We start from the raw sequence: 14,280 nt of genomic DNA, 5'->3' as shown, positions 1-14,280 counted from the left end.
AGGGAAGGAATACTAAGAGCAGGTATTAGAACGCCACTCTGCCGACCACATCCCTCCGTACTGTGCAACCAAACAACCAGAGCGAGGCACTTATAGTGGTTCCGGAATTGGGAGGCGGAGATATCACCCATGATGGCACCTTCTCTGACCTATTGTAGCCGCCACTTCCAATAGCCTGAACCAATAAAACAAAGGTGTAGGCGAAGTAGTGGGGGCAGCAAAACCATAGTGGAAACCCAAATGCTTAGGAAACGAAAAGGTGGAGCGAGGTTTTGACAGGCGTAAATGTTCGCCAATTATTTCGAGCAGTTCTTGCCGGAGTCAGCGAATGCGTCGGGAAGCTCGAACTGGCGGGGTGGGGGGGAAAGAAGAGAGTAGTTGAGGAGGTGGGAGCTGTTGTTAGGGAGAGGGAGACAGCGCGGCTTGGCGGCTTAGCAGAAGCTGAAGGGAGGAGGAGGAGGAGGAGGCGGCGGCGGTAGCAGGTGAGACTGAGCGGCCGGCCCGGGAAACTGACTGGGTGGGGCTCGGCGGAGGGAAGGGGCTTCCGAAGACCCGGCGCGAGGTTCGTCCCTTCGGCGGAGAGAGCGGGAGACCTGCGCCCGAAAGGCCCGAAAGGTGCGGGGTATGGAGCCGCGGGGTGGGCTCGGGTTTGGGCTTTTTGCCCCCGAAGCGCCGTGGTGAGGCTCCGGAGGGAAGGAGCGGCGGGGAGAGCGAGAGCTGGGCGGGCGGGCAGGAAAGGAGGAAGGGGCAAGCCAGGAATGTCTCCGGGCGGGGGGTGGAGAAGACGGGGGGGGGGCAAGGCCCCCTTGAGGCAGGCTAGAGCGCCGGAGAGACCGGGGTGGGGGGGGTGCCGGGGGCTCGGGAGGCAGAGGCTTTTCTCCTCCGCTGGAGGAAGCCAAAGGGGTTAAACGGCGGGCTGGCTCCTGGGCGAGGCGGCGGTAGAGCAGTCCAGGGAAGCGGGCGGCGAGGCGTCCTGGGCGAGGAAGGGGAAGGGAAGGGGCGCGGGAAGCCGGAGAAGGCGAGGGGTCGCACCGAGGAGAGAGCAAGCCGCAGCATCCCTCGGAGCCGGGCGGCGTGACCGTCCTCGGGGCCAGGAATTGTCACCCCTCAGGGGGGTTGTGGGAGCGTCCGTGGCTGCCCTGCCTTCTCGGTTTAGGCCTCGGCTTGGGCTGGTTGGGTTTTCGGGAGGAATGCTGCCGGTTGGCTTCCTCTCTGGGCTGCGCTGTATTTCTTGTTTGTGGGGAGCCTTTTGCTGAACCCTCACTTCGCCGGCCAAAGGAGGCGCTGGGACTGGAGTCCAAAAAGGAAAGCGCTGATAAGCTAATTGCACCTAATTTCTTGTTTTTACTCCTTCTGGGTTTCCTAAGAAACAGATTTGGTGTGTTGTGGGGTCAAGTCAGTGAGGGTTAAACTTCGAAACATCTGTGAAACAGGTGTTGATTTCAACCATGGGATCACTCTTTAAGGAAAAAATGCACATTTTCTAGATAAAGGATTGAAAAGAAAAACCTACAAAAATAAGGCAAGCTTCCTAATAGGTACTGGATTTTATGTGCGATGTTACCCATTTTCTCAGTTAGTGGCAATAACAAATCCTTGTCACTTTGGTTAGCTACAAGAGTAGAAGACGTGAAAGTTCATTTTCCCCCCTCAAAGGGATTAAATGAATTTACATTTTCATATCTGGGAGAGTGCTCACTTTGTGAAAAACCATTATTTCCTTCTCTTACAGCAGTTTTTATCCAGACCTCCTTAATCCAAAAGATTTATGTAACTTGTACATTAATGTTTTATAAAGCTGTAAAAAAGTAGACTATGTTCTGCTTTTTTGTGTGGATTGTCATGCTTTCTGAGCCCCTCTCTCTTCCTTGCTTCTTCATTCAGTTTTTCAGTGTAATGCATTTGCAGTGATTTGCTGCCTTGTTTCAGTGTGTTGGAAATTATCTTAAACATTTCGAAGTTCCCACACTGTGTATACGTAGTCTTGAGCACAGAAGAGGAAGCAGTGTTTATACAGTTGTACAATAGTACCATTTGTTTGTAGTTACTATCTGCCTCAAAAGATAATGAAGAAGCATAATTTTGCCTTCTCTTAATTCTTGTCAAAAGCCTTACAAAAACCTATCATGATATCTGCTATTTTATGCCTGACACAGAAAAACAGCAATGATGATTATCATTTTTCCACTGGATTGTTGAACTCTTATTTTTTCACTTGGCCAGCCCTTAAGGAAACACTGAATGACATCATGATCAACACATTATAAACATAAAATTGTTCATTCCTTCAGATTGTAATGTTTCTTACTAAGCTTTCTGTATACATGTGGAGGAAGAGTTAAACCATTGTTCTAAGATACAGTATGCAAAAAAAACGTCTACAGGAGAGTTTTAACGTAGGATAACGAACCTTTTTACACTAAAAGAGCTGTTTTCAATCAAACATTTATTATACTCTTTGGTGAAAAGTACATGGTGATAAGGAAAATAAATCTTACTGTGATGCCTTGCATCTTCCTACATGTTTATTTACTGAATTAACTCAACCTTAGATGATCTATGTTCTATGTTATGCTCAAACATTGTTGTCTGGAACATTAGTGCTAAAAGCCAAACACACAAATAAGATTTTAAATTAAGTTTGAAATATTATAAAGCAGCATTTTTTCTTCTAGCTCATGGTTTTTAGTCATCACAGATTGTCAGACAAGTGATTAGCCTAGATAGATGAATTATGGTACACCACTTAATACATCTAAGACTTGAGAGCTGTTAGATGGCGTAATTTATTTCACAGTCCTATGTTTCATTTAATCTAAAGAAAAATGGTTGAAGAAACTAAACATTTTGCTAAATTGCTGGTACATATATCAATCTGTCAAAAGTGCTGTCTCTAAAGTTTTACATGGAATTGCTCAACTTTGTACTTAGGAGCTCTAAGATTGGAAGTACTGAAAATATTTTAATTAAATCCAGAGCCACTTGGAAAATGTTCTTGGTTCTAGATTAGTTTCGAATAGGCAATTGCCAATTCTGGACTAGTAAAAGTATTTCTGAGCAATCCAAATATTTATTCATAAAAATATTGGATTTAGATAAATAAAAAGTGGGTGCTACATCCGATGTAGAAGGGGCTGTGTTTGCTTCCATTGGTATCTTTCCTTGCCTCTGCTCCAAAATCTTTTTCTTGCCTAGCATAAAGGAAAACACTGGATAAGGGACTATAATGAACACACTTATTTTTCATCCTCAATATCTCTGGATGCAATCCCCAGTGTGTACATTAGAAATGGAGGGTCAAAAGTACTGGAAATAAGGAAAAGAATGGTGGCAAGAATATTCCTCACTCAGCTTTGTTTCCCTTTCCCTTTAAATTCTTTTCTTAATGGCTTGGTATTGTAAAAGTATAGTATAAAAAGCCATATTGCTAATGTCTTTTTTTCTCACTTCCAATGATTTGGGCTTGTATGGCCAAAGAAAACAGTAATCTGAAGTGCAGATGGCAGCAAGAGCAGGTCATTGTATCATCACCATCATGATGAGAAAAGATTTTTGTTATCTTATTTTGGCTGAGAGAAATACCGTAGTGTAAAGAGCAGTTGGGCGAATGGGTATGTTTTTAACTTTGCATGCTACATGCAGTGGTAGGCCGGTAGATAGATTTTGTATCATCAAGGTGGACTCTTAAAGATCATTTAGACTTGTCCATGATGATCTTGTCCCTAACCTTGGTCCTTGAGGACTTCCAACTATGCATCCATTCCCACTGAAACCAAGTCCATCACCTTGTTGGTCATCTTCTCTTCTCTTCCACTTCTGCCAGCATTATGTATTTCTCAGGAGAGCTAAATCCTCACATAATATGACCAAATTATTATAATTTAAGCCTGTTCGTTTGTACTTCAAGTAAGAACTCTGGATTTGTTCCATGATTCTTTTGTTTTCTACTCAAGAGCCTTTTCAAACACCATTGCTCAAAAGTGCCAATACTCTTCCTATCCTGCTTCTTCAAAGTCCAGCTTTTACTTCCACAGAGAGATGCAGGGAATATCATTGCTTGCACTGTTCTGAACTTTGTACGTATAGACACTTCACAGCATCTGGATGTGTATTCCAATACCTTCATGGCTGCTCTACTAAGTGCTAATCTGTAGTGTATTTCTTGTGTAGTTGTTTCTTTACGGTTAATGGCTGATCCTAAAAGAGAGAAGCTATTTGTCACTTCAGCATCTTCAGTGTTAACCAGCCAGCAGATTTAAAGTAATATAGTGCCTTTTCCTGGGTCCTTTTAGAAAGACTCTTAGAGATGTCCAGTAAATCCTGTCCTTTAGCAGTCTTTATTGAAGGGCTTTCCAGATTGTCTGTGGACACAGAACAGTAGTCTCCGTGCAGCAAAGAAGCATGTTTTGGGAGCAGCAAACCATAAGGGCCAGAAGAGAGAGATTTAAAGCAAACTGATGGACAAGTAGGATAAAGGTAAAAGAAGAGGGTGCAGTAAGTGACTCAATTAGCAGAACAGGTATAGTTGTCTTATGCAAGCTATAAATATTTGTTAAATCTTGGATCTGGTCTGTTTGAAAAATGTGATAGCACAAGAACATGGATCTGGGGGAACCACTTTAAATCCCCATCACTATCAAATTGTAAATCGTTTTTATTTCTATAGACTAAGCTAAAAGATCTAGTTCTTTTCAGTTCTGTCATAGTGCAGAAATATGGATCTGAGGCATACATCTTTATGGACCCTGTTATGATTTGATGCTTGTTCTAATGATATTCCATCTTTAATGCAGAACATTTCAACAATGTATTATGTAAGGAAAAAACCCATATCCCCCACAACAGTAAACCAAATACAATAGTGAAGAAGTGGTATAGTGGTTGATATGTTACACTGGAATTGAAGTAGCTCAATGTGAATCTCCATTTTACCATGGTTTGAATGGATGACTTAGACAAGTCATTCTTACAACTTATTTTAGAGATTATGGAATAAAGGGAGACTATGTCAGCTGCCTTGAGGCAGGAAAAGGTAAGATGTCATTATAATACAATATGATATAATCCTGGCAACCTCAAACTCTTAATATACTTTGTTAAATAAGAATCCAAGTTCAGAAATAATGGTACATGTATTGATATCAAGACACCATTAAAGAGAAAAACTGTTGCCTTTGTTGACATTAATGTGTTGCAACATTTTCAGTGCTAAACTATTCTGTCTTGTTTCATTTCCCCCAACTGAGAAGAGATGACATAAAGCATGAGAGAGGCCAAAGTATTGCAAGATGAGTAAGTGTCAGAGATTATTGTAACGTTGATGTAATTGTGGAATCAGGTGGCTACAATTTATAGCAGTGCTTCCTAAACCTGGGTAAATTACCCCAAATTAGTAAAAGTGGTTTTTCTCTGAGCATGACAGTTGAAACCATTACTCAATCACAATAAGGACATCTAAATTGACTTTAACTATTTTACCTACATTAGGTAAAAAGGAGTTTCTAATAAGCAGTTTTAAGTAATGAAGAAAAAAAATTAGGGAAGCCCTGGTTTATAGTTTTGAATTAAGTGTGGCTACTGAACTAACATGTCAGTAGTATTAAATCAGAAAAAGTTTTAGTGATAACTAATCTTTGGCCTGTAAGTTTCCTTTTTAAGGAGCCAATTTAGCATTTGTGAAACTCATTGAAACAATATTACTTTGTGGGCTTTTGTCAAAAAGCAAGGAAGAAATCAGGACTATCCAACCGTAGCAATTTTGAGAATTCCCACAATTCCCCAGTCCTGCCATGAGGAATTCTGGGAGTTGGTCCATGTTGAAGTTAGTTACCAGAGTTGGATACCCCTGGTGTAAATTGTGTGAATAATAGTCTCAGAGATATGACAGAGATATGACTCAGAGATCCAGGCATGTGTCAGTGTAGCTGTAATATAAGGATGACAAAATGGTGTGGATTTTGCAGAAGTCCAACAAAACTTGAATTCTTTAAGTAGTATAATTGCCCTATGGATAGATCTTAGTATATTATGCAGGCATTAAACTTGTAATTCATTTCTTGTGGTGGGTAAAAAAGAAAGGCATGTTAGTGGTTGTGTACGTTAAAAATAGAAAAAAAAACCATTTATAATTGCTGTCAGAAAGATTGAAGCTACTTCTTTGTAATTGTATTTTTCTTTTCCATTTCTATTTTCTTATTCATGAATCTTTAATTTCTTTATTTTCTAAACATTTGCATTATTTCATCTTGTTAAAGTTCTTTAATAAAAATATATTTAAAACAAACTCATTTAAGAATAAATATTCTCTGTGTGAAAATGCTGGCATCCATATTGTGGTACTTTTGAGCATCCGTGCATTCATGAGGCAACATTACATCATTTACACAATTGCTATTGCTTTTTTTGTTCACTTTAAAAATAAGTAGAGAGCAGTTTCATTTGGCTGCTATGGAAGAGTTCACCATTTTAAGGAAATTGTTCCTTGGATATGGACTTTCCTAATCATTTTTTTGGAGGGCAGTTTTTTTGATGTCTTTGGGCCTCTGTGGCTCAGACTGGTAAGACAGTCTGTTATTAACACAGCTGCCTGCAATTACTGTAGGTTCTAGTCCCACCAGGCCCAAGGTTGACTCAGCCTTCCATCCTTTATAAGGTAGGTAAAATGAGGACCCAGATTGTTGGGGGCAATAAGTTGACTTTGTATATAAATATACAAATAGGATGAAGACTATTGCTAACATAGTGTAAGCCGCCCTGAGTCTTCGGAGAAGGGCGGGATATAAATGCAAAAAAAAAAAAAATCAATGGAGATGAGGTTCTCACTTTCCTTAGGAATTATGGTGAGTCTGCAGGGACTCAATCAAAGCTAGGAATAGGGGTGAGTGGTAACTTGGATTTTAGAAGAGAGGATCTTGCTCAGTGAATAAGGAGTCTCTCCTATTCAACAAGAAGAAAGTGATCTAAGATTTTAGTAATATGCTTTTAATTTCTATTTAGTTAAGACTACACATGAATGAAATTTGTATTTTATGGCAAAAAGAAGTCCTAGACAAGATTTCTGCTTTCCTATTGGGACATCATTTTTATTGTTTGGATGGATCAAACTGCATAGTTGTGGATGAAATAAGGATGAATAAATAATTCCTATACTTCTAAATAAATGGTTCTTATGACTTTAGCAAATATGTTGAACCTAAACTTTGCCAGCCAAGAACTTACTGAGATATCCCTGGGTTCTTGTTGTATGTGTTTTCTTGGAAAGAGTTAAACAAAGTTCTATGAAAAATCATTTGGTCGTTTTCTTTCTGCAAATATGTTTGGTATGCTTTGGACTAGTACTGTCTTTCTGGTAATTCTGTCTTTGCAGGCTGCCACATTCCCAGAAACAATTAATTCTGTCCTTTATCTCCAAATAGTTTAGCCTTAATTTGTTTCCCTGAGCCTTTAGCTTTGTAAAATTCTGTGTGGAAAGCTTTTCCTGATGGAACAATTGCATGTTCACTATTTTGTATTTTTGATAGGACTTTTGCCTGGCAATATGTTACTACATGCTTCATAGTGACAATTGATATATATGCCTTTTGAAGAACAGATAGGCTTATAAAATGATCCTGTGCATATTTGTTCAGATGTAAATTCCACTGAGTTTAATAAAGCTTAACTACCAAAAATGCATGTGTAGGAATACAACCTTAACTGATGTAGCATTAAGGAATTGCTTAATGAAAGACAATAAAATAATTTCCCATGTGTATAGAAATTTGAAATTTTGTTTCATTTCTGATATAATAAAATGCTTGATGGAATAGGAAGGAGCAATAGAATTTTTTTCTGACTTGCTTTTTGATATGGGATGCATTAACATATAGTTCATGTTTTATTTAGTTTGTGTATTGTATAAATATTCAAAAATTTCTGGGAACCAAAAATAGCTGAACTGAAATATTTATGAGGAATCCGCTATATTGAATTAATGTATTGTATTTATTACATTTATTGAAATCTCTACTTAGAAATTATTGTAAAAACTTGGCAGCTGAATAGCATGCACTTTCAATGCATTGTTAAAATTTTAGGAAAAACATTGGCACTGAAAATTTTAGTATTTTAATAAATTAATTATGTTGTGTCTTAAGAAGTAACACATATACACACTCATGCATATAAATCCATCAGCTATTCCTTTCAGGGTATCTGAAGTACAGAAAAGGAGTAAGAAACTGTAAGCCAAAGAAATTAAGATATAAAATAAAAGGAAATACTGCTGAATCTAGTTTATAGCAACACCCCTGTATGAAAAATATTCTATCCTCCATATCTATGGTATATTTCGCTTGATGTGTTGCTTGTCTGATTTTTAGGGTTTCATTGACTCCATCCAACCAAAAGTTTCTTTCCCTTCATTTTGACCTATTGACTCTTTCTTCATATAATTCTTGTGAGATCAAGCGCTTATTCCTTCTGTGACAAAACGCATCAGTATTCTTTTGTACTGTACACACACTTTCTTTATTCGATTCATATTCATTCATTACTCATTCATTTTTACCTACATGTTCATGCTTTGCTGCACACTTCTTAAATACCCCATTCCTAGTTCATCCAACTTTTCTGTTTTTCCTTATGCGTACATTTCACAGTTCCATATTGGAAAGTGACAAAAGTTTGCTGTTATTTATATTCATTTGCATTTTGTTTCACAAACATTAATTTCTTGCAACATCATCCCATACTGTATATTACAGCTATAGCTTTGTGACTTCAAGTCAATCTTGACTCCTGAAGATTGCCAGGACAAGTCCCTGGAGTTTTCTTGGCAACATTTTTTGGTAATAGTATACCATCCTAGGGCTGAGAAAAAATGACAGCCAAAGGCCACCCAGCTGGCTTTGTGCCTAAGATGGGACTAGAACTCACAGTCTTCTCATTTCTGTACTGGTGCCTTAACCACTATACAAACTCCACATGTATATTATATATTACCTTTCTATCTGCATTATTACATTAGTACTTATTGTTAACCTTTTCACCCATTTCCACACCAGCTTTTATTCTATCAAATTGGATTTTCTGTGCCAGTATTGATGCTCCAAGGCCTAACTGTTAGGGATTGTCATTATGTGGGACCCATGAAAAAAACTGTGCCTTTTCCATAGCTCTGAAATTCCATAACGCTTGAGGGTAGATTGGCCTCAGCTTTGCTTATCCTTTTGAAAGCTTTGAAGACTTGCTGGCTTACCTGGATATAGAATTGGGAGAATAATTGAGCCCATATTGAATGAAAATACGTATAATTTATAGTTTGAACTTTTGTTAGATACCTACAGTCTCATTAATGATATGAATAACTATATAAATCATAAATAAATTCCTATTAGTGTTAACCCCACACGTTTCTATGGCTTGCTCTGTGAAAATGTGTGTGTGCGTGGTATTGTTGTTCTCTTTTGTTTTTTAGCAGATTATTTTCTCCAGATCATAATCATTCAGAGTGTGGACCATTTTTTCTTAATACTCATATCTAGTTCTTTCATTTACCATTTACTGTAGCATATAACATATATTACCAACTGATGGATTCCTGCTGTTATACTGTATATGCTCAAAGCAATTTAATGGTATCAGTTATATTTTGATATACATTCTAGCCTTTCCCTTCATAATGGAACTTTCACTTTCACACCCCTGCCTGCATTTATTAAAGGCAGGTTCTGACTGCCTTCATCCAGATACAGTACATCCTTCCAATTTCCTTGGATTCAGAGAAATGTCTCTATTTTTCTTTATTAATTTCATTCATAAATCATCCTGTTTAACATTTACTTCTCTCATTCCAATTGTTCCATATGTCACTGTCATCACTATGAAGGCCCAAAATGGTGATCTCTATCTTCCATCATGGCTTTGATCAAGTGAGACTTCCTTGTAATAACCTTTTAATAAATTAGAGAAGACTTCTTGTAGCCATATGCAGCCTTATCTGCCAAAGATTAAAACAGTGACAATCAGTTTGAAACAATTTGGCCAGTAGGCAAAAGGGCAATCAAAGCCCACCAATTTTATCCCAAGCTCATTTACACTATTCTGTGTAAACTGGGCTGTCTAATCTAGAGATTCCCTTGGAAATCCATATATTGTTGTCTGTACCTCACTAATTAGGAGGTACATATTGTGTATTAACATACATCTTAACCTCTGCATCTTAACAAGACATTTGCCATAAAAAATAGTTCAAAACTAGTATTCTGTAAGAACTATTGTAATAGACTTAACATTCTCGTTAAGGAATATCCAAGATTTATACATGAATGCTTACTAGAACTACAAGTAGTCATTGACTTACGATCACAATTCAGTCCCAAATTTCTCTTGCTAAGTGAGATAGTTCTTAAGTGAATTTTACTCCATTTTACAATCTTTCTTGCCACAGTTGTTAAGTGAATCACTCAGTTGTTAAATTAGTAACATGGTTGTTAAGTGAATCTAGCTTCCTCACTTATTTTGCTTAAAAAAGGTGATCATATGACTCCAGGACACTGCAACCGTCATAAATTTGAGTCAGTTGCCAAGCTAAATTTTGATCACATGACACTGGGGATGTTGCAATGGTGGTGTGAAAACGCTTCTAAGTCATTTTTTCCAGTGCTGTTGAAACTTTGAACAGTCACTATATGAACTGTTGTAATTCAAGGACTATTTGTATTCAATTTTTTTTTAAAAGTTCCATTAGCTGTTAGTGATTATAATTCTATTAAAAACAGAATGTCTTATTGGGAAATATATAATAGAAAATTCTTTTTAAAAGGTCTACTTATAAAGCACACTACCTTTAAACTCTCAAAATGGAAACTTATAATGACTTTCCTATTTATGAAGAAAAAGTTGGTCCTAGTATAAAACTCAGTAAAAACATAAATTTAAGTTCTCTTTATAAACTAAACAAAATCCCAGAAAAATTGAGTATTTGAACGCACAAAAAAGAAATTGGCAATAAAACTATGCTATTAGATCTTAGTTCTGTACTACCTGCCTATTAGATTTCTTTTTGTCTTTCCTGTATTTATTTTTTCCTTTGCTCTATTCTTCTTTATTTTAAGTAGCCTTGTGAACTGTTTGTTACTATTGCCAGGTTTTCTGACCCTTTTATTTACTTAAACATATTTATATTCCTCTGCAATCCTAGTGCTGTTGGCTGCTTCCATTATAAAAAAAATTAAGTAAAACATCTACAGTACATTAAACATGAAACATCATCTACTTTTTAATGTTTGCTTTTATGATTTTCTTTAAGGAAAAAAATTCCCTTGATCCTTTCAACTGTTCTAGCCATTTACAGTATGTCCCTCCTTCCTTTTTTTCTAGAGAGTTGTTATCTCTCAATTAATGATCTATATTTCTGGTCATGTCTGTGATCACCGTCAATTAGGATTTTCATCTGGTCATTCCACTGAGACAGCTCTGCCTTAAGTGCTAAATAATATTCTAATAGCCAAAGCATAGCACCTGATATTAGTGTTGGTGCTCTTAACACCCATGTTGACACTCGTAAACCTTCAGATACTTTTGTTCTGGCTGTAGTCTCTGAGTGTCACTGGTACAGCTTTCTCCTTCTTTGAGTAATTTTGTCTTTTTGGGTTTTTTTGTTTCCATTAACAATTCTGCTTCATTGTAGGTCCTCCCTTACTGTAGGTATTCCCCAGGGTTCAGTCATGAATCCTGCCTTTTCTCCAGTGTGCTGAGCAGAGAATCCAAAGAACGAGTTAACTCCGCCTGTCTGCCCAGATACTTTTTAAACTTTGTGACTATGTCCTATTTTGACTCAGTCTGAGCCCAAAAGAGACACATTTTAAGAAGAGCTCCTCAGAGCAAAAAGGCAGAGTTACTTTTTTGGCACTCCTTTGATTGACTAGATCACGACTCTCAATTTTCTGAACCAATCTCCTTGATAACCCAATGTATTGATCTTTTCCCAAGTTTAAGACATAGGATTTCACAGTGTTTTTTACAAGAAATTTCATCATGAATTATTTACCCATTGTCTTAAATGCAACATGGGAAAAAACAAATTATAGTGTTTTTTTCCAATCATCTTTATTCCACTTTCTGATTTTTCTGTCTGTCTCATGGGTTATGAGATTGCCCGCATGCTAGTTGCCAGGAATTTGCATGCATAGAGAGACAGTATAACAACCCTGAAACTAATGTTAGGGTTTGTCATTTTGTATATTGTTTAATTTTATTTGATTTAATTCATTAAATATTGTGTGAACATTTAATTGGTCTAGTTTGTCTCCTTTTTTAATTGCAAAGCTCTTTTTGCTATAGTGGTATATTTTAGAGTTAGAATTGCCTAGATTTAAAATATGTCCACTTTGTAATTTTGTTTATTTTAACTAACCATTTATTTCTGCTCTGCAGTTAGTTTTTATTCATAATATAAATAAATCCCATTATATTATTATTATAATAGATAGCTTATATTTTTATTGTTAGCTGTCCAAAGCTATTTAACTCTAGTGATAAATGCTTCTTATATACTTCTTTATATTATAAACCATGTTAATTTATAACCATAAATGGGAGAACAGCTTGCTACACTATTTCTTAATTAGGCCATTTCCATCTGCTTGCTGCAATGTAAATGTCCTACATGCTTTCGTATATCTGTACAAAGAATATTTAATGCAGGCTATAATAATAGGCATAGGATTTAGCATCATAAAACTTTAGTATTGAAAATATGTTTAGAACATAGTGAAATATTGGACACTTTTGGGTGAGACATATTAGGAGAAATTTTATTTGTATTCGGTCATTTGTCCAATCCAACCTTTTTGGCACCGATATTTTGCAATAAGAATGAACATATCTATGACACTTGCGTAAGTATACATGAAGCACAAGCTCATATTTTAAGGGGAAGTCAGATGTTGCCATGAAAATATTTATTTCTAAGGAGAAAACTGTTTCCAGAAAGTTATTTAAATTTATTTCTTTCAGTGATAATTTTGATATTCAGTTTTTCATTTTGCAAAGTTTTTAATCTTTTATCTTAGTTGTCATGTATATTCTCATAATTTTGTTTGTTTGCAAAGTAATTTTTTTTTAAGAGTTGGTAAAATTTATTCGCATCAAAGTAAGGAATGAAAAACTCTTCAAAATCTAATCTCTTTAAATAAAATGTGATTATATCACTATCTGGATGAGAAGAGATGTGTGGCAAATAACAGGCCCTCTTCCTTGCTAGTCTGTACAATATTAATAAAATACAGATTTCTAAATTGTTACAGTATTATGTAACAATAAAGTAGAAGTTTGTTTTTTCCTGGCAGAGATTAGTTATACAATTTTGTTGATAGCAGTTCATAGAAATTCTGGGACTTTGTCCTTTGGACCTTTTATCTTTTACATAGTTAATTTTTGTTTGACTTATTCTTGGTTTCCAAAGTTCATTTAACCTGAGAGGATTGGGTGGTGAAGAGAGAAATGATATAGCACATTGAAATGTAAGTATTAATGAGTTCTTAGTAATACATACAACATATCTAAAATCATTGTTTTGAAAAAAAATACATTTTCCTTAGAAGCAAGCACCCTTGTAAATTTTGTTATTTTAGATTTACTTCTGGTGTAATACAAAACAACATTGCTGCTTGTTAAAATTCCTTGTAAAAAGGCCAGCTTTCTGGCTTCCTATTCCTTAACCTGAAGGACAGTTTTTTGGTTCATCCAAACAATATGCTGTGCATATTTTTCTTTCCCCACAACAGTGTAAACACATTTCCCCTACATAAATAAGAATTGAAAATTAATTCAAGATTTTTTTAAAACAAAAATTTCAAGAACAACCTCCCCATATGTCTGAAGAGAAAGAATTTTTGATCAGTGTGTGATACCTGTTTTAACACATGCCTGTGAAACATGGACACTAATCTCACAATCACTACAAAAGCTAACAGTGGCACAAAGAGCCATGGAAAGATACATGCTCGGCATTACAAGATAAGATAGACGTTCCCTCCGCTGTCAATAGAAAGACCTGGATTAGAAGACAAAAGTGTAAGATACCATCAAGAGAGTAATAGAATAGAAATGGAAATGGGCTGGTCACATAGCAAGAAGAACTGATGTCAGGTGGACCAAGGCAGACATAGAATGGATCCCACTTGACAAAAAGCATCCACGAAAGAGACCTAAAACAAGATGGATCGACAACATCAGCAAGTATTGTTGTTTTTGCCCAACAAAAACTAAGTTTTTGCCCAATTGGCAAAAGAAAGC

The 14,280-nt window shown here is 36.6% G+C and overlaps 1 protein-coding gene across 2 annotated transcripts in view; it reads left to right on the top strand.

Annotated features, from left to right (window-relative positions):
- Window positions 1–379: 379 nt before the first annotated feature.
- The window catches only part of NUMB (NUMB endocytic adaptor protein), an 80,745-nt gene continuing 66,844 nt past the window's right edge, over window positions 380–14,280 (top strand). Inside the window, exon 1 of one of the 2 annotated variants that reach the window (XM_058161958.1) lies at window positions 380–482. The gene's annotated coding sequence lies outside the window, so the exon portion shown is untranslated. Of the gene's footprint in view, window positions 616–14,280 lie in introns of both variants that reach the window. The other variant, XM_058161957.1, reaches the window with a different exon arrangement.

The sequence above is a fragment of the Ahaetulla prasina genome, chromosome 1 (genome assembly GCF_028640845.1).
Source record: "Ahaetulla prasina isolate Xishuangbanna chromosome 1, ASM2864084v1, whole genome shotgun sequence".
Taxonomy (NCBI): domain Eukaryota; kingdom Metazoa; phylum Chordata; class Lepidosauria; order Squamata; family Colubridae; genus Ahaetulla; species Ahaetulla prasina.
This window is presented reverse-complemented; position numbering and strand designations above follow the sequence as displayed.